The sequence below is a fragment of the Melospiza melodia genome, unplaced genomic scaffold (assembly GCF_035770615.1).
Source record: "Melospiza melodia melodia isolate bMelMel2 unplaced genomic scaffold, bMelMel2.pri scaffold_47, whole genome shotgun sequence".
NCBI lineage: Eukaryota > Metazoa > Chordata > Aves > Passeriformes > Passerellidae > Melospiza > Melospiza melodia.
The window spans coordinates 3,308,101-3,334,883 of NW_026948793.1; positions in this window are offsets into that span (position 1 = coordinate 3,308,101).

Sequence of the window (26,783 nt, forward strand, 5' to 3'; positions counted from 1 at the left end):
AATTGCAACTATCCCTGACCAAATCCTAGAAAGTGTACAAAAAGCTGCATGTTTGCAAATGATTCATGAGAAAAAATTAATTCCTGGTTTTGAATCTCCGATGCAACTCCCTGTGAAGCCTGAAATTATGACCCCTTTAATTCGTGGGCTTCCAGAAACATTGAAATCAACAGCAATCACTATTCAAAAAACAGTTATGGCTTTAAGCCCAATAGATAGACTAGAAAGACTTCTTAACAACTCCACTGATCAGTCTGAGTCTACTGACACTGCACCTTCACCCTACACACCAACACAGGCTCCCACAACACCATCTGACACATCTAACAGTAACCGCAAGACTTGGACATGGGGTGAGGTAGCAGTTGATTTAATAAACTATTGCAGACAGTATGGGCCTGTAAAAACCCTGGAAGAAAAATCTGAAAAAACAAAAGGTGTCCGATTTATGGGAACCCCTAACACTGAAAACACAGAACCAGGAAAACAGATTTCCAACAGACAACGCTGGTGGATGCTGGGAATAAAGAAAGGGGTACTCCAGGACATAATGGATGGTTTACCACTTGAAAAATTGCAGAAAAACATAACTAACTGGAATTTTAGGAGATCGAATACCCAGCCCAGTGCCCCGATCCCCCTCCCTCACCAGAAACTAACAAACACTCCTACCAATACACAGTTCAGTACACACAATACATCACAGTCTTTCACACGGAACACAGGCAATGAACAAAAATTAACCCTTTCCCAGTTTGTCCCTCGGAATCTGGGCAGTGAGCCTGCGGCTCAGCCTCTCCCTCAGAACACAACCAGTGAGCCAAAATTAACTCTTTCTCAGCTTCTTTCACAGAACTTGGACAGTGAAACCCTGGCTGCGTGTCTCCTGAAAAGAACCGGCAGTAAGCTGGAAGTAACTCTTTCGCAACTTCTTTCACAGAGCCTAAGCAACATAACTGCCCACCCGCCCATACCCCAAAACACAAACAGTGAATCTTCACCAACAGAGCTTTCAGGAAACGAATATCTCCACTGCTTACAGGTGAGCAAAGGGGTGGAGGTTGGGTTTACTTACGAGTGCTCACAAAAAATAAATCAGGAGACATATTAATTACAGCAATCACGGGCCCCAAAAAAGTTCTGGTAACCTGTATTGTTGATACGGGAGCCCAGATCTCTGCACTAACACATAGAGATGCCCAGAAGTGTGGAGTTGTTCCAACAAAAAGGCAATGCTGCGTTCTTAATGCTTTAGGAACAATAGAACCCATGAACGTTGCTTTAGTCAAAGTAACACTGCCTGGAGAAGAAAATCAATTGGTAGTCAAAATGGTAATTGGGGACATACCGAATAATCTGCTAGGGATGGATGTCCTCTCAGGAAGGCAGTGGGAAGACACTGAAGGTTTCCTGTGGTCTTTTGGCACTCTGCCACTTAACATTAGACTGCTTCAGACCGCACCCGCACTGCCTTACAGTAAAACAATCAATATGAAACAGTATCCCTTGCCTTCTGGAGCTAGAGAAGGCATCAAACCAGTTATTCAGGAATTGTGTGATCAAGGAATAATAATTAACACACACTCCCCATACAATTCACCCATGTGGCCAGTCCAAAAGCCTAACGGGAAGTGGAGTCTTACGATTGATTACCGTAGGCTGAATGCCAACACTGACCCTCTGACTGCAGCAGTGCCAAATTTAGCTGAACTGATAACATCAATACAAGAAAAAGCTCACACAATCATGGCAACCATAGATGTCAAAGACATGTTCTTCATGATACCTATACAGCCTGAGGACATTGATCGCTTTGCATTCACATGGGAGGGACAACAGTACACATTCACCAGACTCCCTCAGGGATACAAACACTCTCCAACACTAGCACATAATGCTTTAGCAAAAGAATTAGAAAAAATACCTAAACCTGACACTGTAGCTGTGTACCAATACATTGATGACATTTTGGTAGGAGGAGAGGAAATTAAAGAGGTGGGGGATCTACAGCAGAATATAATCTCTCATCTGGAGAACCTTGATTTAAAGATCCCCTCAGAGAAAATCCAAAAGCCTTCTCAGGAAGTGAAATTCCTGGGAATTTGGTGGCGATCTGGCAGCACATGCATCCCACCTGACACTCTAACTTCTCTTGAGCAGATGAAAATGCCTGAAAACAAAAAAGACCTCCAGCAAGCCTTAGGACTGTTAGTATTCTGGAGGAAACACATCCCAGATTTTTCAATCATTGCTAGGCCCCTTTACAATTTTCTGAGAAAAGGAATCAAATGGGATTGGACTCCTTCTCAGGAGGAAGCACTGCAGTTACTGATTTTTGAAGCCACTGCACATCAGTCATTGGGGCCCATCCACCCTAAAGACCCTTTCCAAGTGGAATGGGGATTTGCCTCCTCAGGGCTATCAATACACATCTGGCAACGAGGTCCTGAGGGTCCAACAAGGTCTGTCAGCTTCTTTTCCCGTGGTTTTAAAGATGCTGAGAAAAGATACACTACTTGGGAAAAGGGATTGTTTGTTGTTAGCTTAGCTCTCACTGAAGTAGAGAAAATCACACGGCAGCAAGCTATCATCTTGAGAGGTCCCTTCGAGGTAATTAAAGCTGTCACAAATGGGACCCCTCCACCTGACGGCACAGCCCAAAAGTCGTCAGTCAGGAAATGGTATGCTCAAATAGAGTATTACTGCAATAGTTTTTCTGTCACAGAAGGTGCTGCAAAATTCTTAGCAATACAAAATACTGAGAGCCTAGATAGTAGCCAAGACAAACCTGCTTCTGTAATAAAAATAGCACCACCATTCTCACCTGAAATAGCAACAAACTGTTGGTTTACAGATGCTTCCTCAAAGCGGGAAGGAAAAATTTGGAAATACAAGGCGGCTGCCTTACATATTTCATCTGGTGAAAAGATTATCACAGAAGGGGAGGGCAGCGCTCAGGTAGGAGAACTCATATCCCTCTGGAGTGTTTTCCAGCGTGAGGCACAAAACACTTCTCCGGTTTACATCTATACTGATTCATATGCGGTATACAAAGGCTGCACTGAGTGGCTCCCTTTCTGGCAACAGAATGGCTGGGAAGTTAACAGAATCCCAGTGTGGCAGAAAGATAAGTGGAAAGAAATCCTAGAAATCGCCAGTAAAGGAAACTTTCTGGTTGGTTGGGTAGCTTCTCATCAAACAGATGGAAACCAAGCAGGTGAATGTAACAACAGAGTTGATGAACTACCAAGGCTTAGCCCCCTTAAAAGAGAAACTATTTCAGAGGATTGGAATCAACTGTTAGAATGGTTACATGTAAAAAGGCAGCACACAGGTGCCAAGGATCTGTACCAGGAAGCACACACCCGCGGCTGGCCAGTCACCAGGGAAATGTGTAAAACATGCATATCGGCCTGCGAACAGTGCCGCAAGCGACTGGAAAGGCATCCTTTAGAGGATAACCCTCTGCATTTGAGGAAAGGTAAAGGTAAAGGCTTGTGGGATGCGTGGCAGATAGATTATATTGGTCCTTTTAAGAAATCAGGAGGTAAACATTTTGTGTTAGTAGGAGTGGAAATTGTGTCTGGGTTAGTACAAGCTGATGCTTTTAAAAGGGCCACAGGTGAAAATACAGTTTTACTTTGGCCAAACCCACTTATGTGACATGTCGCTGGGAGAATGACACAGCTAGTCCATTAGGACTGAGAGGCTTGGTTTACACATTTAAGATAAACACTGTACCAAAACCCACACCGAGTGCTGTAATTACACTCTCTCAGACCCTAAGTGCGAGCCTTTTTTCTGACTTCACATCCCAAATGGCAGGAGCAGCAGGGAACTCCTTCGAGTGGCCCTGGTCTCAAGCCTTCCTACAATCCTCCGGATCTATGGGAGATGTCAAGAGTCTGAACTTGTTAACAGTAGTTACACATGAGGATATGTTGTACACCAGACAAGAATAAGAAAGACGCAAAACCTGGCAGGTTCAAGGAATAGTGGGTGAAAAAATTAGTGTTGGGTGCCAAATGGTTAATGGGTCTAATTACAGCAAAGCAAGGTCAATCAGTGTTTCCACAGATCGGGAAAACGAACAGCAGCAAATCTGCACGCACCCAAGCGTACGGGATTGCTGGTACAGTTTCACATTAACCGGCACTACAGAGGTAATTTGTCTCTGGGCCAAGGATACTCAAGGCCTTTCTTTTAAATTTGTAATTAATGTTGAAACCACTGCTCCCACTGTCGCCACTGTTACCACTTCACCCATACCCCCGGTCACACTCATCCCAATAATTTTCGAGATTGGACCTTATGTGATCAGGAAAACTGGCCAACAACAAATATCGTTCAATCCAGCATGGTCTCTCAAACAGGTCAAATTGCTAATGCAGAACAATGTTTCAGATATACAGCCAGCCTGTTCTCCGTCCCTGCAAACCTCTTTTGAAGGCTGGACCACTTGGCTTCGGAAACGAAGCTCTTTTAAGAGAACACCAAGGGATGTGACCGGTGTTGTGGGTACAGGATTGGGAATTCTGAATAGCATTGACTCTGAAGTACTAATGAACAAATTGGCTGCTACAACTAGAGACCTGACCAGATTGCAGCAACCACTGAGGTCATCTCTGTCAGCCTTGGGGACGCACCAGTGGCTGCTGTCAAACATTTTGCCAAATTGGGAAAGAGCGAATGTGGATGATCACAAAATGGTAATTGATGCACTTAGTGCTACACAGAACAATGTTTCCTTAGCCCTCAGCTGTATCCAGGCACAATTGTGGATGCAATCTGTCTCCGCTGCAATTATAAGAGAGGGCGAGGAAGGCACCTTCCCCACAGAAATTCGGAAAATAATCTGGGACAGTGCCACTGAATTTGAAAGAGAATTCCAATCCTGGTGGAACCTGGTGAACTTTACCTATGATCCCATTTCAAACACAGCCACTGCTTTTGTCCTAACCATACGCAATGCCTCTGTACATTTGGTCTTCCCTGTTATTGCATTAGGATTAAACCATGACGGAGCTGTTCTCTATCCTACTGAACATAGGGGATGGGCCCGTCAGGTCGATGACAAATGGCAAACTGTTAACCTGGAAACTTGTATTGTCCGAGAACAGCAAGGGTTTATCTGTGAAAGCAATGCAATTGCAGCTCAGGATATCTGTTTGGACACAGAGCAGAACATCTGTCATTTCGAGATTCGTCCACATGAGGATACCCAGACAGTTCTTATATACATAGGCAATGGCTGTGCATGCTTTAGAACAACATGTGATTCTGTCTTTGTAGAAGATGTTGTGGTAGATGCAAAGAATCATTCAAATTTTTGTGCTTGTAACTTTACTAAGATAGTAGGACGCGATTTCTCTTATGAAGCTCCAGTTACTTCTCACCACCTACTGCAATCCAACTACACGCTGATCCAGAAGCTGATGCCCACTCCTATCGGAATGAACCTCACCCTTGGGAGACAACTATTGCTCCATCAAGACCTGATTGACATCCTCGAGAAAATCAAGGAGAGCAGACAGAAGACCCTGGTGACTGTTCATCACAACGTGAGACAAATACACCGGGTTATGGAGAGGGTAAAGCAAGATGCTGAGCATAGGTGGTGGGATACTCTCTTTGGGTGGTCTCCTACTGCCACAGGTGTTCTGAACAGTGTGTGCCATCCAGTTGTTGTTCTTTTGATCCTAGTTACACTTGGCTTTATCTTGTCAGCAGCCCTATTCATTTTGAATTGGAGAATGATGAAAAAGCTTAAGAGACTGTCAACTGTAGTCAATGCACACCACTTAGCTGATGTACTCGATACAATAGATGTCCCCAAAACACTTGATATAAGACAGTTATGAATCAAGCATATGTGCCTTAGAACAACTTCTTAAATATCAAGTATGATTTACAGAAAGTTACTTTAATTTTTAGAAAATAATTTTAAAAGATGACGATTATATTATGATTTGTTTGTTGTTTTGATTATTTGTGATTTGTCTTAATCATTTTGAAATTGTTAAACAAATGATATTGTTTTAATTGATTAATATTTTTTGAAATTGTTAAAATTAATCAAAATTTTTTGAAATTGTTGTAACAAATAACCACGTGTGAAGTTGTTATGATGATCAATATTAATTATGTTTATGTTTGTTGGTTCCCTTTTTCCTTCTTTCTTTTCCTTCTCTTCTCCTTTTATCCCCTCTCCCCTGTCATCCCTACTTTTCTGGGGTTATGCTACCGACGTGCAACGAGTTTCAAAGACCCTCTAGAGCTCTGCTGATGAAGATTCCTCAAGACAATCGTGAGTCACGGGGTCGTGTAGAAGTCCATCCGAAAATCCTTCAATTTTTGCCTCACAATTGTCATAAGAAAAGACTACCGAAGGGTTAAAGCTGCTGAGCCGGTTGGGAAAGAAAGTCTCCTGCTTATCTAGTGTGTTCACAAGTGATGTTTCCAGAACATGCCATGCTGTACTCGAAGGAAGCATGCTGCCCTTTTCTGGAAAATTGAACTGGACTTTCTTCCAAACTCCTGAGCTGGCTGGACTGATCTCTGGGGTGGCTCCCCCCTGCTCCATGAGAAGACCCCTCTTGCCTGTCTTCAACCACCGTGATGGACCAACCGAGATGCGAATCCCCTCATCAAGGAACCAAGAACCCCTCTGGCACCCTATTGGCACCCCCATGGCACCCCCCTGGAAACCTCCTTCCAGAGACTGGGACTGTACTCCCTCCCAACTCAGGGAGGGGGAAAAACCTAACATACCTGTGAGCATTCGGCCATGAAAACAATGGACTTCTCCCCTCCATGGAAACTTAATTTCAGCCACCCTTCCCCCAACCAAGAACAGTAAATATATTGGGGTTCGGTCCGACTGTCCTTTGAGTACACCCCAAGACGTTTACAAGCGAGTTTCGGCGGCAGGACCCTGAAGATATCACGTTTTGGTAGCTATACCCCATTCCCTGACATTCTTTCCTCCCTTTTCTCCTTGTCTTACCCATCTCCTCCCCAATCCCTTAACCAAACGCATATTTAGCTGTGGTTATCATAAATAAAATTGCAAATTGTTGATTTGTTACTCCAAAACCCCTGTGCCTTGTGTTGGTTATTTTTACACCCAAAAATCATTCGTCACCAGTTCATTTTTGGGCGGACCTTCACAAGGCGTTACTTGGCACTCCGAGGCCTCGTAGTGCTGGGCAAGAATCCCTTGATGGTGAGAAGGGGGCAGTGGCTGAAGCCGTGCAGGCAGCGTGGGGCTGGGCAACGCCGTCACTTGGCATTGTCTGGGCTTCGGCCGCTGGGGCAGCTGTTCCCATCTCTCCTGCTTCCCGCTTCAGCTGCCCCAGTGCTTCGGGACAGGCCTTTGGCCTCTGAGCCTTGCGGCAGCAGGGCGGCCTTTCACAAAGTCGTGTTCCGCACAGGCTGAAAAAATGCGGAGCCTGACTGAAAGTCTTGTGGAGCTCCTAGAGGAAAATGACGGCGATACGCTCAGGATGAGCATTCTCCTACTCAGATATTTGCTCCTGGATAATAGTGCTCCAATAGCCACCCCCATCGCCCTGCAGCTGGCTGAGGCGCTCCTGCCACTCTTTGACAGCGTAAGGTTCTGTGCCCACAGCCACAGCCACTGGCTGTTGCCCGACCCTGTGGGTGCCCTGTGGTCAGTCTTGGTCATTTCTTATCATCTAGAGTGGCTGCAAGAGTTTTGTGTACTTTGTCTGCTTACTCTGAGCACTGGCCCTATTTCCAGTGTCCTGATTTATTACATGATGCACATTGATTTGGCCCCAGCTTGGTCTGTGGCTGCTTTGAACCTCCTCTGCCTCTGCTATTTTCGCCCCTGCCTCTGCTTCAACCGCGCCTACATCCGTCCTCTCCCTGGTGCCAATCCAGAGCTGCCACCATGGCTGCAGGGAACTCTTTTTCTTCTTCCCTCTCTTGACTATCGTACACTTTCTACTTTTGATGTAGTGTCTAAAAGCTTGCGTGACTGCTCAATGTTGTTTGAACACTTCGCAAACACAGACGGGCTTGGTGCTGTGACCATTTCCCTGGGGTGTTCCAGTTCGTGTTTATTTATCAGTTATCGTAGAATGGTTTGTTTTCATGTACCCCGTATTTTCCCCAAGTTGGTTTACCCCTAGGTTCTGCCCTCCCTCAAAGCTGTCTCCCTCATGCCATTCCCCACTCTTTGTTCCAGCTCCTTCCCTGCCTCTCAAGATAATCCAGCTCTTTATTCCTGAACCTTCCCTGTCACTTTTGCCTTGGACCAATCCCTGACTGCACCACCCCTTTGGAATTCCTCTATTGCTGGAAGCCCCGCTGGCGCATGTGACCTACCCTCTCTTCCCATCTGTCCTAATTAGTCCCAAGCAACTGATGGAATCCCCTCGCTCCTCCCCTGCAGATTCCTTATTGCTCAATTGTTTGTATCCACCCCCTGAGTTGTACCCCGATAAAATCCCGTGCACAGAAGTGCTGGCGGCTCTTTGCTGCTGAATCCTTCCCTTGGAATAAGCCTTGGCCTGTGGAACCTCACAATCAAGGAGCCTCCTCCTTCTCTTTGGCCTGCTGCGTGCTGCAGTTAGTGCATCCTGAACCACTGAGCAGTGGCTCACCAGGGTCAGCCGCGGGCAGGACCCAAGCCTTGGCCCTTCCCCACTCCTGGCGCAGCGCCGCAGTTTTCCCAAGAGCCAGCCCGGGCTCCGCTGGGCTGCGTCAATGGGGAACCCGTCCCCGTGCCCGACCGTGCTCTGGGTGAAAAACCTTGATCTGATACGGAAATGAAACCTGCCCTGTCCCAGCTCCCTGCCCTTTTCTCCAGTCCTGTCACTGGTCCCAACAGTGACGAGAGCTGCAGCAGCCCCTCTGATTCCCCTCAGGAGGATGTTGAAGACCACAATGACGCCCTTTACTCTCCTCCAGGCTGAACAAAGTGGCCTCAGCTGCACCTGGATGGCTTCCCCTCCAGGCCACACTCCATCCTTGCAGTCCTCCTTTGCATTCTGGCTAATGGTTTCATAACTTTTGATATTGTGCTGCCCAAAACTGCGCCCGTCTGCTTCCAGCGCTTCTCTTGGCTGCTGCTTCAGGGTGTGGGCACCATCATCAGAGACACAGAAGAGCTTCTCCTCCCAGACTTGTCCTTATCCTCCGCACTTCCACGTCTCTGCCTTGATCTTTACTGGGGAACTTGCCACTTTGTGGCCGCTCATTGCTGTGCTCAGCAGGGACACAGTTTTGTTTGGACATGAGCTGCCAGAGCAAGACATGCAGCAACTGAAGCTGAGAAATGCAGAGGCTGGGCAGATGCCGTTTTTTCCAGAATGTGGGAAAGAGAGTGAGAAAAGCACAAGGAAATTTCAGACTGTTAACTTTGCATTCTAATTGCCCTGCGAAACTCAGCAATGGATGGTGCTCTGGTGCTACTGCCAATGCCTTCCATGAGAAAAATTCATTTCAGGATGGAGCAACATCATCTGACAGAGACCAAGTGTGCCAGCAGTTGCTCCAGGTGCTCCTGCCATCAGCCCCTGCAGGAAAGAGGCACAGCCCCCAAGGCACGTGGCCTTTGGCTCCTTCTGGCACAGAAGCCCCCCGGGGGCACAGGTCTCTGGGGCAGGAGACAGGCACCAGTGCTGTCAGGGCTCAGGGGGTGGCAGGTCTGCTTGGCCGGGGACTCTGCCACACCTGCTGATGTCAGCGCTCCCCGGGCCCCAGGCCTCAGAGCAGCATTTGTGCCCGGGCCCACACGTTCCTTGTGCGTGTCACACTGGCAGCTTTAGGATGGCCACCAGCCGGGACGACGTGTCCCGAGGAGGCCGTGCCAGCTTCCCTGCAAGGCCTCGTGCCCTTCCCAGAACGGCTGTGTCGGCAGCCCTGGGGGCTCCTTCTGCTGCCCTGAGCCCACAGAGCATGGCAGCGTTTGCTGATGGTCTGAGCCCTTCTTAAAGATCCTGTTGGCCTTGCTTAGACTCCTGGGGCCAGCCATTCCTTCCAAACTGGGCCACTTTGGGTGGGCTGGGCGTGGCCCCAGGGCAGGCGGCAGTGTGTGCAAGGGCCCTTGGTGACACGGTGCCGCACAGTCACTGTGACACGGAACGGGTGTCCAAAGGCCCTTTGTGACACGGGGTGACATAGGAGCTGGAGGTGACAAGAGCACGCCACAGTGCTCAGAGCACGCAACGGGACAGGACGGGACAGAGCGGTGCCGTGAGGAGCCCCCGCACAGCGTGCCCGTTCGCGTCCCACCCGGAGCTTTTCTGAAGCCTTGTTCCTGCAGCTGAGCTCGAGGCCAGACCACAGGACTTGCTGACCCGTGGTCTCCCTGAGGCTTCTCTTCTGCAGGTGCCTTTGAGGCCATATCATAGTCCTTGTCAGGAGTCCCCTGTCCTGACAGGGCAGGGGCCCTTGAGACCGAGTGCAGGACTTGCTGTCCTGTAGCCTTCCTGAGGCTTCTTACTTGAAGGTGCCTTCCAGGTACCACTGCAGGACTTGGTGCCTTGGAGCTTTTCCAAGGCAACTCTCCTGCAAATAGCCACAAATCCAGGCAGAGACATGGAGCAGAGACACCCGGCAGTGCCTGAGCTGGCCTGGGTGGAGGAGGAGGAAGAAGGCCCTGGAGCTGCCCCGGCACAGCAGACTGAAGAGGTGGTGCCGTTGCAGCCACCACAGGAGGGTGAGTGGCAGAGCTGGGCCACAGGACTGGTGCCTGCTGCCAGCTTGGACCCCATGCCGTGCCGTGCGTTGCCATGCTATCCCCTGGGGACATGCCCACAGACAGGACGGAAGAGGGGCCGGGCAGACACCCCGCAGTGGCCGTGCTCCATCCCCTGGGGCATCCCGGGGCTCTCTCGGTCTGCGGATCGCAGGGCTGGGCCGTGTTCTCTGGCCTCTCTCTCAGCCCCTCATCTCTGGCTGCGCTCGCTCTTTGCCAGATGCAGCCCTGGAGCGCACACAAGAGCAGGAGTCCAGCCGTGGCCGCTTCCGCAGAACAGCGCAGGTACCTGCAGCCACCCCCACCTGGGCTGGGCCTGCTGCCCTGCTCAGCCCAGCACCGTGTGTGCAGCACTCCATGCAACATCCTCGGCTTCTTGCCCTTCTCCTACAGTTTGTTTGCAACTTCCTCAAGAGAATTGAGGAGGAAGAAACCATCGCCACGGGCGTAGGCCTCAGACCATACTCGCCCATCTTCCTAAGCAAGACTGGTGCTGCCCTGCTGTGTATGCTTGTAGAGGAAGATTTTTACACTCCAAAGCAAGTAAGCAGCCTGTGGCCAGGCTTTGATCCTCCCAGCAATTGCTTGGCCTCCCAATCCACGCATGCCGCTTGCTGTGAGTCTTTCAGGCCACATGGCAGTGGGGTGGGAAGGTGGAACCCCTCTGGGGAAGCTGGGAACATTGCTCCCTCTGGCAGCTTTCCAAGTCTCCCCGTGCCTTCCCCAGGTGCCTGCCATGGTGAGCTACATCCACCAGTGGCTCATGGCCAATGATTCTGCTGAGCACAGGCTGGACGAGACCCTGCTGCATCTCACCGAAGCACAGCCAAATGACGCAGTCATCACGCTCCTGCGTGTGGCCCCGTCCTGTGACAGGTATGGGGCCCACCTGCCCATAGGGCTCAGGCCTCTCCAGCCCATCACCCTGCACAGCCTGCCCCAGGTGTCGGAGCAACAGAGAGTTCCAGGGCCCTCTGGCTGCTCCCTTTCCCAGCCCTGCCATGTCAGCTCCTGAGCCTGCTGCCATGCTCCCTTGCCGCCTCTCAGGGCTCTGTCCCCACAGGGCTGGGCTGTCTGGCTGCTGCTGCCAGGGGGGCAGTGGGCAGAGGCAGAAATGGCAGCCGGCTCAGCTGCCCCCACTGCTGTCTCTGAGACCCCCCCTGAGACACAGCTCTAACCCCACAGAGCTGCCATGGCCATGTGGAAGACCATCATGGGCTCAGCCAGGACTGTGGAGCTGGCGCAGCTGATCCTCCTGGATGTGCTGGGGAGCTGGCCAGAGTACAGCACCTGCACCTCCGATGGGGACGAAACGGGTGTCTTTGCCCTGGCTGTGAGTTTCTGCAAGTGGCCTTTGCAGGCCCCAAGGCCGCCTCTCCAGCAGCTCTCTATCCTCCTTCCCCCACTGCATCTCCCTGCCTCTGGCGCTGGCCTGAAACCTGGCCCAGGGGCAGCTTCAGGCCCACCAGGCCCCCTGCTCCCCCTGCCAAGGTCTCTCCAGGCCTCTCCCTGCCACGCTCGGGCCCTGCCACACGCACACCTCGGCACTGAGCGCTGTCTCGGGGGGCTTTGTCCTTTGCAGGCAACTGTGGTGATGTGGAAGATCCTCCAGGTGCCCTGTCTCCCACGGATCTTGAAGGTGTATTTCCCCCGCCTATTTGTGCATCTGCTATTCCAAGTGTTCTTCAGCACTCTGGATATGCCAGAGAAGGTCGACACCTTCTGGAAGGGATGCCAGGAAGAGCACGGCCTTGCCACCAGCCCCAACAGGTGCTCCATGCCACTCCTCCTGTCCCTGCCACGTGGCCTGCCAAGGAGCCAGTGCTGCCAGTGTGACCTGGGCTTTGCTCTGCACGCAGGTTTGCAGTGCGCACCCTCAAGTCCCTGCTCTGCCTTCTCCGCTGCGAGGATGTGGTGGTGGCAATGGAGCGCAGGTGTGCCTGGGACACGCTGCTCTCTCTTGACACTCACCACTTTGCCGTGGCTCTGCTTGCCAGGTGAGACCCCCTTCTCCCCACTGCCTCTGACATTGCTGCTCTGTGCCCAGGTGCCCCACAAAGTGTCCGTGGTGGCCATGGGCCAGAGGGCCTTGTCACTGAGGGACGGCCAAGCAGACTGGAAAAGGCTGGCACAGGAGGGTGCCCATGAGCAACCAACTGCCAAATGGCCCACGTCCCCTTGCTCGAAGGGTGCTGGGGAAAGATGAGAACAGGGTGAGTCACGCCTGGGAGAGGTTTGCCCCACTGCATCAGGGTCTTGTTTCCTTTTTCCCCTCTTCAGAGAAATACGCCGCTTAGCCATCCACTTTTGTTCCGCGATTGCATTCTACCTGCTCGCCCTGCTCGGCAAAGAGATGCCATACTGGGATTTCCCTGCCCTGGCATTCCTCGTGGAGGTGAGCCTCAAGGCCAGCGCTGCCTGGCTGAGCCGCCTCCCAGCCCTCTGGCCTCTCGCAGCCACAGCTGCCAGGACAGTGCCCGTGCCCTGTGCTGCTGCCTGGGCCCGGCCCTGTGCGCTTCTGGGCTCCTGCCGGCTGGCTCCCCTGTCACTGCCCGGTGTCTTTCAGGTCCTCGAGTGCCTGGACTTGAGCGAATGCAGTGACAGCGTTCTGGAGATCCTGGCACAGAACCTGCAGAGCGAGCACATGGCCAGGCGTTACTTGGCACTCCGAGGCCTCGTAGTGCTGGGCAAGAATCCCTTGATGGTGAGAAGGGGGCAGTGGCTGAAGCCGTGCAGGCAGCGTGGGGCTGGGCAACGCCGTCACTTGGCATTGTCTGGGCTTCGGCCGCTGGGGCAGCTGTTCCCATCTCTCCTGCTTCCCGCTTCAGCTGCCCCAGTGCTTCGGGACAGGCCTTTGGCCTCTGGGCCCTGCGGCAGCAGGGCGGCCTTTCACAAAGTCGTGTTCCGCACAGGCTGAAAAAATGCGGAGCCTGACTGAAAGTCTTGTGGAGCTCCTGGAGGAAAATGACAGCGACATGATCAGGATGAGCATTCTTCTACTCAGATATTTGCTCCTGGATAATGGTGCTCCAATAGCCACCCCCATCGCCCTGCAGCTGGCTGAGGCGCTCCTGCCACTCTTTGACAGCGTAAGGCTCTGTGCCCACAGCCACAGCCACTGGCTGCTGCCCAGACCCTTGGTGCCCTGTGCAGATGCAGGCCTGTGCCCTGGGGGGCCTGAAGCAGCTGATGCTCAGGTCTTTTGCCCTTTCCTTTCATCCAGGATGATATCCAGGTGCAGCTGAGCTCCATGGCTCTATTTCAAGAGATGCTGGACTTATTAACAGCAGAGGGAAGAAAGGCCCTCAAGTCCCACGTGTGCCAGAGCCTGCTCCCTCTCTACTTCCACTGCCATGATGAGAATCAGATTGTTGCTGACGTGAGCACTTGTGGCCAACTGCGGTCCCCCTGGCAGGGGCTTGGGCTGCCTCCTGCCCTGGCACCTTGTGGGCTGCAGCCTCCTCCAGCCTGTGCCACTGGGATGCTCCTGTGCCCTGGACTGTGGGGCCATCTGTGCATCTCTATCCCTCTCCAGGCCTCCCGGGAAACGCTGCATTCCTCAGCCAGATTCCTGAAGAGGAGAGATATAGAACAAATGCTACACGTGGATCAGAGCTTTGGGGAGTGCCTGGTAAGAACAGCAGAGACCCCCCAGCCTCAGCATGGCCAAGGTCCCTGAGGGCGGTGCTCAGCGTGCGGGGCTGGCAGCTGTGCCCGCTGCTGCAGCCAGAGGCCGCGCGGGCTCTGCTCCAGGCTCCCGTGGGCCTGAGTCGGGTGCCCATGGAGCCCCGGCCCGGCGGGGCTGCGGGGCGGCACCACGGCTCCCCGGGCAGCAGCCGGCCCTCCGCCCCTCCCCTCGGGAGCCCTTGGCCAGCGGCTGCTGGCCGCGCCTCAGGGCTGTGCGGGCAGGCGAGGCCGGCGATGGGCGCAGGCAGCGCCCGGCCCAGGGGCTGAGCCCGCGCCAACCCTTCCCTCCTGCCGCTCTCTGCAGCTGGCAGAGGACAGGAGCCGAACGGCCGAGCACCTGCGCCGGGCACTGCGCTACCTGCAGAGCCCACAGGAGTCCCTGCGAGAGGCGGCCGTCAGGTTCATGGGTGAGTCCCGAGCCCGGGCTGCCCCTCCCCGGCCCGCCGCAGCTCGGCTGCGGCCCCGCCTGCTGCCCCGGCAGCGCCAGCCGGGCCCGGCGCCGTGGAGCCCCCCCTGGCCTGGGCGTTGCTGCCGCCCTCTGGCAGCCGTGCCCTGGGGCGGCAGCGTGCGGCAAGGGCCCGGGCTGAGCTCTGCCCGGCCAGCAGCCCGGGTGGCCACAGCGCCGGCAGTGCCGCTGGCAGGGAGCTGTGCCGCTGCGGCCGTGACAGGCTCTGTGTTCACAGGCATGGCCGGGCGGCACCTGAGAGGGCAGCAGCAACAACTGCAGCTGATCTGCACTGGTGAGTGAGTGAGGGCAGCGGACTGACCGTGGGGGCTGGAGGGGGCAGCTGCAAGCCCTGCCCCTGTGGTGGAGGGATCTGCACCCGTGGGCAGAGCACACAGAGATATCAGGGCTACGTGTGGCATTCGTGGCCAGCAACTTCGGCCTGATCCCCTTGCTCCCTGCTCCCTGCTGGCCATGGCAAGAGACGACCGGGATGGCCCTGGCAGGGGGCTCTCCTTGGCTCCCTGCACATGCAGGATCTGACCTTGCCTCTGTTCCTCTCTCTTGCAGCCCTTGAAGAAATGGCCTATGACAGCAGTCCTGCAATCAGAAATGCTGCCATTGAATCTTGTTTAGTTCTCCGAGCCATACAGAGAGCTCCCTACTCCCCATGGCGTCAGCTGCGAGATCGATTCCGCAGTGCATGGAGGAAACGGCCTCGTCTGTGTGGCACTGCCTTGCTGTTCTGCTGGAGCTCTGCAGAGAGATGATCTGGGGCCATTTAAGCCAGCAGGAATTTTCTTTTTCCTCTTTAACATTTCCGTGTTTGCATTTTCATTGTAGAGTAGGTAAATATAAAATACGTTACAATACACAGAGTCCCAGGATCTTTCTTTTCGTGTGCAAGGTCTGTAGGGCAAAAGAGAAGAGGGGGAAAGGTTGCTTGTACTCAGCCAGCTGCCCAGGCGTGCAGTGTTGCAGGGAAAATGGCCAGAAGCCTTTAGGCCTTTGGTGGTTCTGCTGAAGCCTTTGTGCTGCCCACAGAGCGGCTGGGCAGGGGCCGGAGCTGCAGGGATCCCTGCCAGAGCGGTGCCTGGAGATGGCCACAAGCCCTGTGCTGGACAGGAAGGGCCATCTGTGTCCTCCTGCCCGTCTGCTGCTGGCTGCAGTGCTGAGGGCTCCCCGGCGCCTCTGGATGGGGCTGCTCTGGAGCTGCTCTGGGGCTGCGGCGCTGCTGCCGGGAAGCTTGGCCAGGCTGGGGGAGACCCTGAGGGGTTGAGGCACTGCTAAGCCCTGAGCAATTGGCCGGCAGAGGCCATAAGCAGCCCCCTGGCAGCCGCCTTGATCCCGACAGCCGGCTGCTCTGGCGCTTCCAGGTCGGTGGCCGGTTGGAGGGACGCCCTGGAATCAGGCGTGGAAACCTGCTCCTGGCCTTTCAGGGCTGTGAGGCCAGCTGTTGTGGGTCTGGGGGGGTGCCCTCCCTGTGCTCCAGACTGGAGCCCCCCACCCCTCAGCCTTAGGCATTGAGCTCCACTGCCTGATATCCAAGTCTTGTTCCTCTTGCTGTGGGGGAGGCCGAGCTCTGTGGCTTTAGGCCCCATGGAGCCAGAAGAGCAGCAGCTTTGAGCCCACAGGGGCCACAGAAAGGCCCTCTTAGACCACGGGCATTCCTGTCCTGCCCAGGCCAGGGACACATGAGAGTGCAGCGGGCACCTTCAGGGTGCCACGCTGGCTTTGCACTGGGCCACCTCCCTGTGCTGTGCACGGCTGGCTCTTTGCTTTGCTGCTCTCGGCCTTGTGTCGTCGTACTCCTCTGGCTGCCTGCAGCCAGGGGCAGCCCTATCAGGAGGGTGAAAGGCCCCGTCTCCAACATCTCAACGGGGGAAATGGAGCTCTCCCAGCCCTCAGCCTACGCTGTAAGCAGAGCAGAGCCTTTTCCCCAGCCCTGTTGGCTTTCTGCCTGCTTCTGGCCCCTGGCCACCATGACCCACTGCACTCGCTCTGAGTCACCTACAGCATGGCTGGTGCCTCTTGATTTGCTGACCCTGGGATGTGAGGCTCACTGAGGGAAAGGTGGCTGTCCCAATGCTGAGGGCACACGTGGCTCACTGAGCAGACTTGTGGCTTCCCCAGCAGCTTGCAGGTGCCTTATGTGTCATGTTACAGTGCTTGTGCTCCTGCCTCTTCCTGTCCCTCTTCTCACCCTCACCCAACCTGCACCCTCTGACCTACCTTCAATAAACCCTGTTGCATCAGACACGGTGTCAAGAGCCCTCCTTCGGCTGCCGGTCGAGGGCACGTTACAACCTCCGGGCCTGGGAGCAAGGTGGGCTGGGGGAGCTGCTCTCTCAGACCAAGAGGGAACGGCTCTCGACAGCACCTGCCCATGGACCTTCCCCGCACCAAATAAAATCATCTCCAAGTTTAGCTAGTAAGCTAGTAAGGTATAAACCATTAATTGCCTGGAAATCTGGCACTAGTCTCTGAGTTCCATTAGGTTTCTTTATTGCCGATCTAGCAGTATTAAATTTTGACTCCCATTCTTCCAATAGTCCTGATGTCAGGGATTTAATTGATTGTTGGCTCTATTCCTTTCCTAGCTTCCAATCTTCAAGGGTATTGCTTTCTGACTACTGCCCTAACTCTCGTCTGTAGCTCAATTTTCATAGGGTCTGCTCGTTTTGATTTTCCTGGGCTATCAGTATCCCATACTCTTGGGTACACCTGATTCAATACTTGCTCTAACTAGTTCTTCTTGTTTGTTGGTCTGGTGTCAATTGTCAGTCCTACTGCTAAAACCGCTCATTTGTCTTCAGGTACCTTCCATTGAAGTTTTCTTTTCCTAAACAGAACTGTTGCTTCTAAATTTTCAAGCAAATCCCTGCATAGGACAGATTTGGGTGAGTTTGGTAAAGAAAGAAACTGATGTATTCCCATTTTCTTCTTGATTTTACATCAAAGTGGTTTCAGGAAGAATGCATTTTCTGGCTGCCCTATAGTTGCTCCTATTGCTTGAAGACAGTTTTCACTTTTGGGGATCAGTTCTTGATTCAAGAGTGCAAATGTGTCTCCACTATTTCTTAAAATTTCAACTTCTTCATCATTCTTTAGCTGTATTTTAAACAGTGGCCTGCTAGGGTAAGAATTGCCAGTCTTGGTCATTTCTTATCATCTAGAGTGGCTGCAAGAGTTTTGTGTACTTTGTCTGCTTACTCTGGGCACTGGTCCTATTTCCAGTGTCCTGATTTATTACATGATGCACATTGATTTGGCCCCAGCTTGGTCTGCGGCTGCTTTGAACCTCCTCTGCCTCTGCTATTTTCGCCCCTGCCTCTGCTTCAACCGCGCCTACATCCGTCCTCTCCCTGGTGCCAATCCAGAGCTGCCACCATGGCTGCAGGGAGCTCTTTTTCTTCTTCCCTCTCTTGACTATCGTACACTTTCTACTTTTGATGTAGTGTCTAAAAGCTTGCGTGACTGCTCAATGTTGTTTGAACACTTCTCAAACACAGACGGGCTTGGTGCTGTGACCATTTCCCTGGGGTGTTCCAGTTCGTGTTTATTTATCAGTTATCGTAGAATGGTTTGTTTTCATGTACCCCGTATTTTCCCCAAGTTGGTTTACCCCTAGGTTCTGCCCTCCCTCAAAGCTGTCTCCCTCATGCCATTCCCCACTCTTTGTTCCAGCTCCTTCCCTGCCTCTCAAGATAATCCAGCTCTTTATTCCTGAACCTTCCCTGTCACTTTTGCCTTGGACCAATCCCTGACTGCACCACCCCTTTGGAATTCCTCTATTGCTGGAAGCCCCGCTGGCGCATGTGACCTACCCTCTCTTCCCATCTGTCCTAATTAGTCCCAAGCAACTGATGGAATCCCCTTGATCCTCCCCTGCAGATTCCTTATTGCTCAATTGTTTGTATCCACCCCCTGAGTTGTACCCCGATAAAATCCCGTGCACAGAAGTGCTGGCGGCTCTTTGCTGCTGAATCCTTCCCTTGGAATAAGCCTTGGCCTGTGGAACCTCACAATCAAGGAGCCTCCTCCTTCTCTTTGGCCTGCTGCGTGCTGCTGTTAGTGCATCCTGAACCACTGAGCAGTGGCTCACCAGGGTCAGCCGCGGGCAGGACCCAAGCCTTGGCCCTTCCCCACTCCTGGCGCAGCGCCGCAGTTTTCCCAAGAGCCAGCCCGGGCTCCGCTGGGCTGCGTCAATGGGGAACCCGTCCCCGTGCCCGACCGTGCTCTGGGTGAAAAACCTTGATCTGATACGGAAATGCAACCTGCCCTGTCCCAGCTCCCTGCCCTTTTCTCCAGTCCTGTCACTGGTCCCAACAGTGACGAGAGCTGCAGCAGCCCCTCTGATTCCCCTCAGGAGGATGTTGAAGACCACAATGATGCCCTTTACTCTCCTCCAGGCTGAACAAAGTGGCCTCAGCTGCACCTGGATGGCTTCCCCTCCAGGCCACACTCCATCCTTGCAGTCCTCCTTTGCATTCTGGCTAATGGTTTCATAACTTTTGATATTGTGCTGCCCAAAACTGCGCCCGTCTGCTTCCAGCGCTTCTCTTGGCTGCTGCTTCAGGGTGTGGGCACCATCATCAGAGACACAGAAGAGCTTCTCCTCCCAGACTTGTCCTTATCCTCCGCACTTCCACGTCTCTGCCTTGATCTTCACTGGGGAACTTGCCACTTTGTGGCCGCTCATTGCTGTGCTCAGCAGGGACACAGTTTTGTTTGGACATGAGCTGCCAGAGCAAGACATGCAGCAACTGAAGCTGAGAAATGCAGAGGCTAGGCAGATGCCGTGTTTTCCAGAATGTGGGAAAGAGAGTGAGAAAAGCACAAGGAAATTTCAGACTGTTAACTTTGCATTCTAATTGCCCTGCGAAACTCAGCAATGGATGGTGCTCTGGTGCTACTGCCAATGCCTTCCATGAGAAAAATTCATTTCAGGATGGAGCAACATCATCTGACAGAGACCAAGTGTGCCAGCAGTTGCTCCAGGTGCTCCTGCCATCAGCCCCTGCAGGAAAGAGGCACAGCCCCCAAGGCACGTGGCCTTTGGCTCCTTCTGGCACAGAAGCCCCCCGGGGGCACAGGTCTCTGGGGCAGGAGACAGGCACCAGTGCTGCCAGGGCTCAGGGGGTGGCAGGTCTGCTTGGCCGGGGACTCTGCCACACCTGCTGATGTCAGCGCTCCCCGGGCCCCAGGCCTCAGAGCAGCATTTGTGCCCGGGCCCACACGTTCCTTGTGCGTGTCACACTGGCAGCTTTAGGATGGCCACCAGCCGGGACGACGTGTCCCGAGGAGGCCGTGCCAGCTTCCCTGCAAGGCCTCGTGCCCTTCCCAGAATGGCTGTGTCGGCAGCCCTGGGGGCTCCTTCTGCTGCCCTGAGCCCACAGAGCATGGCAGCGTTTGCTGATGGTCTGAGCCCTTCTTAAAGATCCTGTTGGCCTTGCTTAGACTCCTGGGGCCAGCCATTCCTTCCAAACTGGGCCACTTTGGGTGGGCTGGGCGTGGCCCCAGGGCAGGCGGCAGTGTGTGCAAGGGCCCTTGGTGACACGGTGCCGCACAGTCACTGTGACACGGAACGGGTGTCCAAAGGCCCTTTGTGACACGGGGTGACATAGGAGCTGGAGGTGACAAGAGCACGCCACAGTGCTCAGAGCACGCAACGGGACAGGACGGGACAGAGCGGTGCCGTGAGGAGCCCCCGCACAGCGTGCCCGTTCGCGTCCCACCCGGAGCTTTTCTGAAGCCTTGTTCCTGCAGCTGAGCTCGAGGCCAGACCACAGGACTTGCTGACCCGTGGTCTCCCTGAGGCTTCTCTTCTGCAGGTGCCTTTGAGGCCATATCATAGTCCTTGTCAGGAGTCCCCTGTCCTGACAGGGCAGGGGCCCTTGAGACCGAGTGCAGGACTTGCTGTCCTGTAGCCTTCCTGAGGCTTCTTACTTGAAGGTGCCTTCCAGGTACCACTGCAGGACTTGGTGCCTTGGAGCTTTTCCAAGGCAACTCTCCTGCAAATAGCCACAAATCCAGGCAGAGACATGGAGCAGAGACACCCGGCAGTGCCTGAGCTGGCCTGGGTGGAGGAGGAGGAAGAAGGCCCTGGAGCTGCCCCGGCACAGCAGACTGAAGAGGTGGTGCCGTTGCAGCCACCACAGGAGGGTGAGTGGCAGAGCTGGGCCACAGGACTGGTGCCTGCTGCCAGCTTGGACCCCATGCCGTGCCGTGCGTTGCCATGCTATCCCCTGGGGACATGCCCACAGACAGGACGGAAGAGGGGCCGGGCAGACACCCCGCAGTGGCCGTGCTCCATCCCCTGGGGCATCCCGGGGCTCTCTCGGCCTGCGGATCGCAGGGCTGGGCCGTGTTCTCTGGCCTCTCTCTCAGCCCCTCATCTCTGGCTGCGCTCGCTCTTTGCCAGATGCAGCCCTGGAGCGCACACAAGAGCAGGAGTCCAGCCGTGGCCGCTTCCGCAGAACAGCGCAGGTACCTGCAGCCACCCCCACCTGGGCTGGGCCTGCTGTCCCTGCTCAGCCCAGCACCGTGTGTGCAGTACTCCATGCAACATCCTCGGCTTCTTGCCCTTCTCCTACAGTTTGTTTGCAACTTCCTCAAGAGAATTGAGGAGGAAGAAACCATCGCCACGGGCGTAGGCCTCAGACCATACTCGCCCATCTTCCTAAGCAAGACCGGTGCTGCCCTGCTGTGTATGCTTGTAGAGGAAGATTTTTACACTCCAAAGCAAGTAAGCAGCCTGTGGCCAGGCTTTGATCCTCCCAGCAATTGCTTGGCCTCCCAATCCACGCATGCCGCTTGCTGTGAGTCTTTCAGGCCACATGGCAGTGGGGTGGGAAGGTGGAACCCCTCTGGGGAAGCTGGGAACATTGCTCCCTCTGGCAGCTTTCCAAGTCTCCCCGTGCCTTCCCCAGGTGCCTGCCATGGTGAGCTACATCCACCAGTGGCTCATGGCCAATGATTCTGCTGAGCACAGGCTGGACGAGACCCTGCTGCATCTCACCGAAGCACAGCCAAATGACGCAGTCATCACGCTCCTGCGTGTGGCCCCGTCCTGTGACAGGTATGGGGCCCACCTGCCCATAGGGCTCAGGCCTCTCCAGCCCATCACCCTGCACAGCCTGCCCCAGGTATCGGAGCAACAGAGAGTTCCAGGGCCCTCTGGCTGCTCCCTTTCCCAGCCCTGCCATGTCAGCTCCTGAGCCTGCTGCCATGCTCCCTTGCCGCCTCTCAGGGCTCTGTCCCCACAGGGCTGGGCTGTCTGGCTGCTGCTGCCAGGGGGGCAGTGGGCAGAGGCAGAAATGGCAGCCGGCTCAGCTGCCCCCACTGCTGTCTCTGAGACCCCCCCTGAGACACAGCTCTAACCCCACAGAGCTGCCATGGCCATGTGGAAGACCATCATGGGCTCAGCCAGGACTGTGGAGCTGGCGCAGCTGATCCTCCTGGATGTGCTGGGGAGCTGGCCAGAGTACAGCACCTGCACCTCCGATGGGGACGAAACGGGTGTCTTTGCCCTGGCTGTGAGTTTCTGCAAGTGGCCTTTGCAGGCCCCAAGGCCGCCTCTCCAGCAGCTCTCTATCCTCCTTCCCCCACTGCATCTCCCTGCCTCTGGCGCTGGCCTGAAACCTGGCCCAGGGGCAGCTTCAGGCCCACCAGGCCCCCTGCTCCCCCTGCCAAGGTCTCTCCAGGCCTCTCCCTGCCACGCTCGGGCCCTGCCACACGCACACCTCGGCACTGAGCGCTGTCTCGGGGGGCTTTGTCCTTTGCAGGCAACTGTGGTGATGTGGAAGATCCTCCAGGTGCCCTGTCTCCCACGGATCTTGAAGGTGTATTTCCCCCGCCTATTTGTGCATCTGCTATTCCAAGTGTTCTTCAGCACTCTGGATATGCCAGAGAAGGTCGACACCTTCTGGAAGGGATGCCAGGAAGAGCACGGCCTTGCCACCAGCCCCAACAGGTGCTCCATGCCACTCCTCCTGTCCCTGCCACGTGGCCTGCCAAGGAGCCAGTGCTGCCAGTGTGACCTGGGCTTTGCTCTGCACGCAGGTTTGCAGTGCGCACCCTCAAGTCCCTGCTCTGCCTTCTCCGCTGCGAGGATGTGGTGGTGGCAATGGAGCGCAGGTGTGCCTGGGACACGCTGCTCTCTCTTGACACTCACCACTTTGCCGTGGCTCTGCTTGCCAGGTGAGACCCCCTTCTCCCCACTGCCTCTGACATTGCTGCTCTGTGCCCAGGTGCCCCACAAAGTGTCCGTGGTGGCCATGGGCCAGAGGGCCTTGTCACTGAGGGACGGCCAAGCAGACTGGAAAAGGCTGGCACAGGAGGGTGCCCATGAGCAACCAACTGCCAAATGGCCCACGTCCCCTTGCTCGAAGGGTGCTGGGGAAAGATGAGAACAGGGTGAGTCACGCCTGGGAGAGGTTTGCCCCACTGCATCAGGGTCTTGTTTCCTTTTTCCCCTCTTCAGAGAAATACGCCGCTTAGCCATCCACTTTTGTTCCGCGATTGCATTCTACCTGCTCGCCCTGCTCGGCAAAGAGATGCCATACTGGGATTTCCCTGCCCTGGCATTCCTCGTGGAGGTGAGCCTCAAGGCCAGCGCTGCCTGGCTGAGCCGCCTCCCAGCCCTCTGGCCTCTCGCAGCCACAGCTGCCAGGACAGTGCCCGTGCCCTGTGCTGCTGCCTGGGCCCGGCCCTGTGCGCTTCTGGGCTCCTGCCGGCTGGCTCCCCTGTCACTGCCCGGTGTCTTTCAGGTCCTCGAGTGCCTGGACTTGAGCGAATGCAGTGACAGCGTTCTGGAGATCCTGGCACAGAACCTGCAGAGCGAGCACATGGCCAGGCGTTACTTGGCACTCCGAGGCCTCGTAGTGCTGGGCAAGAATCCCTTGATGGTGAGAAGGGGGCAGTGGCTGAAGCCGTGCAGGCAGCGTGGGGCTGGGCAACGCCGTCACTTGGCATTGTCTGGGCTTCGGCCGCTGGGGCAGCTGTTCCCATCTCTCCTGCTTCCCGCTTCAGCTGCCCCAGTGCTTCGGGACAGGCCTTTGGCCTCTGGGCCCTGCGGCAGCAGGGCGGCCTTTCACAAAGTCGTGTTCCGCACAGGCTGAAAAAATGCGGAGCCTGACTGAAAGTCTTGTGGAGCTCCTGGAGGAAAATGACAGCGACATGATCAGGATGAGCATTCTTCTACTCAGATATTTGCTCCTGGATAATGGTGCTCCAATAGCCACCCCCATCGCCCTGCAGCTGGCTGAGGCGCTCCTGCCACTCTTTGACAGCGTAAGGCTCTGTGCCCACAGCCACAGCCACTGGCTGCTGCCCAGACCCTTGGTGCCCTGTGCAGATGCAGGCCTGTGCCCTGGGGGGCCTGAAGCAGCTGATGCTCAGGTCTTTTGCCCTTTCCTTTCATCCAGGATGATATCCAGGTGCAGCTGAGCTCCATGGCTCTATTTCAAGAGATGCTGGACTTATTAACAGCAGAGGGAAGAAAGGCCCTCAAGTCCCACGTGTGCCAGAGCCTGCTCCCTCTCTACTTCCACTGCCATGATGAGAATCAGATTGTTGCTGACGTGAGCACTTGTGGCCAACTGCGGTCCCCCTGGCAGGGGCTTGGGCTGCCTCCTGCCCTGGCACCTTGTGGGCTGCAGCCTCCTCCAGCCTGTGCCACTGGGATGCTCCTGTGCCCTGGACTGTGGGGCCATCTGTGCATCTCTATCCCTCTCCAGGCCTCCCGGGAAACGCTGCATTCCTCAGCCAGATTCCTGAAGAGGAGAGATATAGAACAAATGCTACACGTGGATCAGAGCTTTGGGGAGTGCCTGGTAAGAACAGCAGAGACCCCCCAGCCTCAGCATGGCCAAGGTCCCTGAGGGCGGTGCTCAGCGTGCGGGGCTGGCAGCTGTGCCCGCTGCTGCAGCCAGAGGCCGCGCGGGCTCTGCTCCAGGCTCCCGTGGGCCTGAGTCGGGTGCCCATGGAGCCCCGGCCCGGCGGGGCTGCGGGGCGGCACCACGGCTCCCCGGGCAGCAGCCGGCCCTCCGCCCCTCCCCTCGGGAGCCCTTGGCCAGCGGCTGCTGGCCGCGCCTCAGGGCTGTGCGGGCAGGCGAGGCCGGCGATGGGCGCAGGCAGCGCCCGGCCCAGGGGCTGAGCCCGCGCCAACCCTTCCCTCCTGCCGCTCTCTGCAGCTGGCAGAGGACAGGAGCCGAACGGCCGAGCACCTGCGCCGGGCACTGCGCTACCTGCAGAGCCCACAGGAGTCCCTGCGAGAGGCGGCCGTCAGGTTCATGGGTGAGTCCCGAGCCCGGGCTGCCCCTCCCCGGCCCGCCGCAGCTCGGCTGCGGCCCCGCCTGCTGCCCCGGCAGCGCCAGCCGGGCCCGGCGCCGTGGAGCCCCCCCTGGCCTGGGCGTTGCTGCCGCCCTCTGGCAGCCGTGCCCTGGGGCGGCAGCGTGCGGCAAGGGCCCGGGCTGAGCTCTGCCCGGCCAGCAGCCCGGGTGGCCACAGCGCCGGCAGTGCCGCTGGCAGGGAGCTGTGCCGCTGCGGCCGTGACAGGCTCTGTGTTCACAGGCATGGCCGGGCGGCACCTGAGAGGGCAGCAGCAACAACTGCAGCTGATCTGCACTGGTGAGTGAGTGAGGGCAGCGGACTGACCGTGGGGGCTGGAGGGGGCAGCTGCAAGCCCTGCCCCTGTGGTGGAGGGATTTGCACCCGTGGGCAGAGCACACAGAGATATCAGGGCTACGTGTGGCATTCGTGGCCAGCAACTTCGGCCTGATCCCCTTGCTCCCTGCTCCCTGCGGGCCATGGCAAGAGACGACCGGGATGGCCCTGGCAGGGGGCTCTCCTTGGCTCCCTGCACATGCAGGATCTGACCTTGCCTCTGTTCCTCTCTCTTGCAGCCCTTGAAGAAATGGCCTATGACAGCAGTCCTGCAATCAGAAATGCTGCCATTGAATCTTGTTTAGTTCTCCGAGCCATACAGAGAGCTCCCTACTCCCCATGGCGTCAGCTGCGAGATCGATTCCGCAGTGCATGGAGGAAACGGCCTCGTCTGTGTGGCACTGCCTTGCTGTTCTGCTGGAGCTCTGCAGAGAGATGATCTGGGGCCATTTAAGCCAGCAGGAATTTTCTTTTTCCTCTTTAACATTTCCGTGTTTGCATTTTCATTGTAGAGTAGGTAAATATAAAATACGTTACAATACACAGAGTCCCAGGATCTTTCTTTTCGTGTGCAAGGTCTGTAGGGCAAAAGAGAAGAGGGGGAAAGGTTGCTTGTACTCAGCCAGCTGCCCAGGTGTGCAGTGTTGCAGGGAAAATGGCCAGAAGCCTTTAGGCCTTTGGTGGTTCTGCTGAAGCCTTTGTGCTGCCCACAGAGCGGCTGGGCAGGGGCCGGAGCTGCAGGGATCCCTGCCAGAGCGGTGCCTGGAGATGGCCACAAGCCCTGTGCTGGACAGGAAGGGCCATCCGTGTCCTCCTGCCCGTCTGCTGCTGGCTGCAGTGCTGAGGGCTCTCCGGCGCCTCTGGATGGGGCTGCTCTGGAGCTGCTCTGGGGCTGCGGCGCTGCTGCCGGGAAGCTTGGCCAGGCTGGGGGAGACCCTGAGGGGTTGAGGCACTGCTAAGCCCTGAGCAATTGGCCGGCAGAGGCCATAAGCAGCCCCCTGGCAGCCGCCTTGATCCCGACAGCCGGCTGCTCTGGCGCTTCCAGGTCGGTGGCCGGTTGGAGGGACGCCCTGGAATCAGGCGTGGAAACCTGCTCCTGGCCTTTCAGGGCTGTGAGGCCAGCTGTTGTGGGTCTGGGGGGGTGCCCTCCCTGTGCTCCAGACTGGAGCCCCCCACCCCTCAGCCTTAGGCATTGAGCTCCACTGCCTGATATCCAAGTCTTGTTCCTCTTGCTGTGGGGGAGGCCGAGCTCTG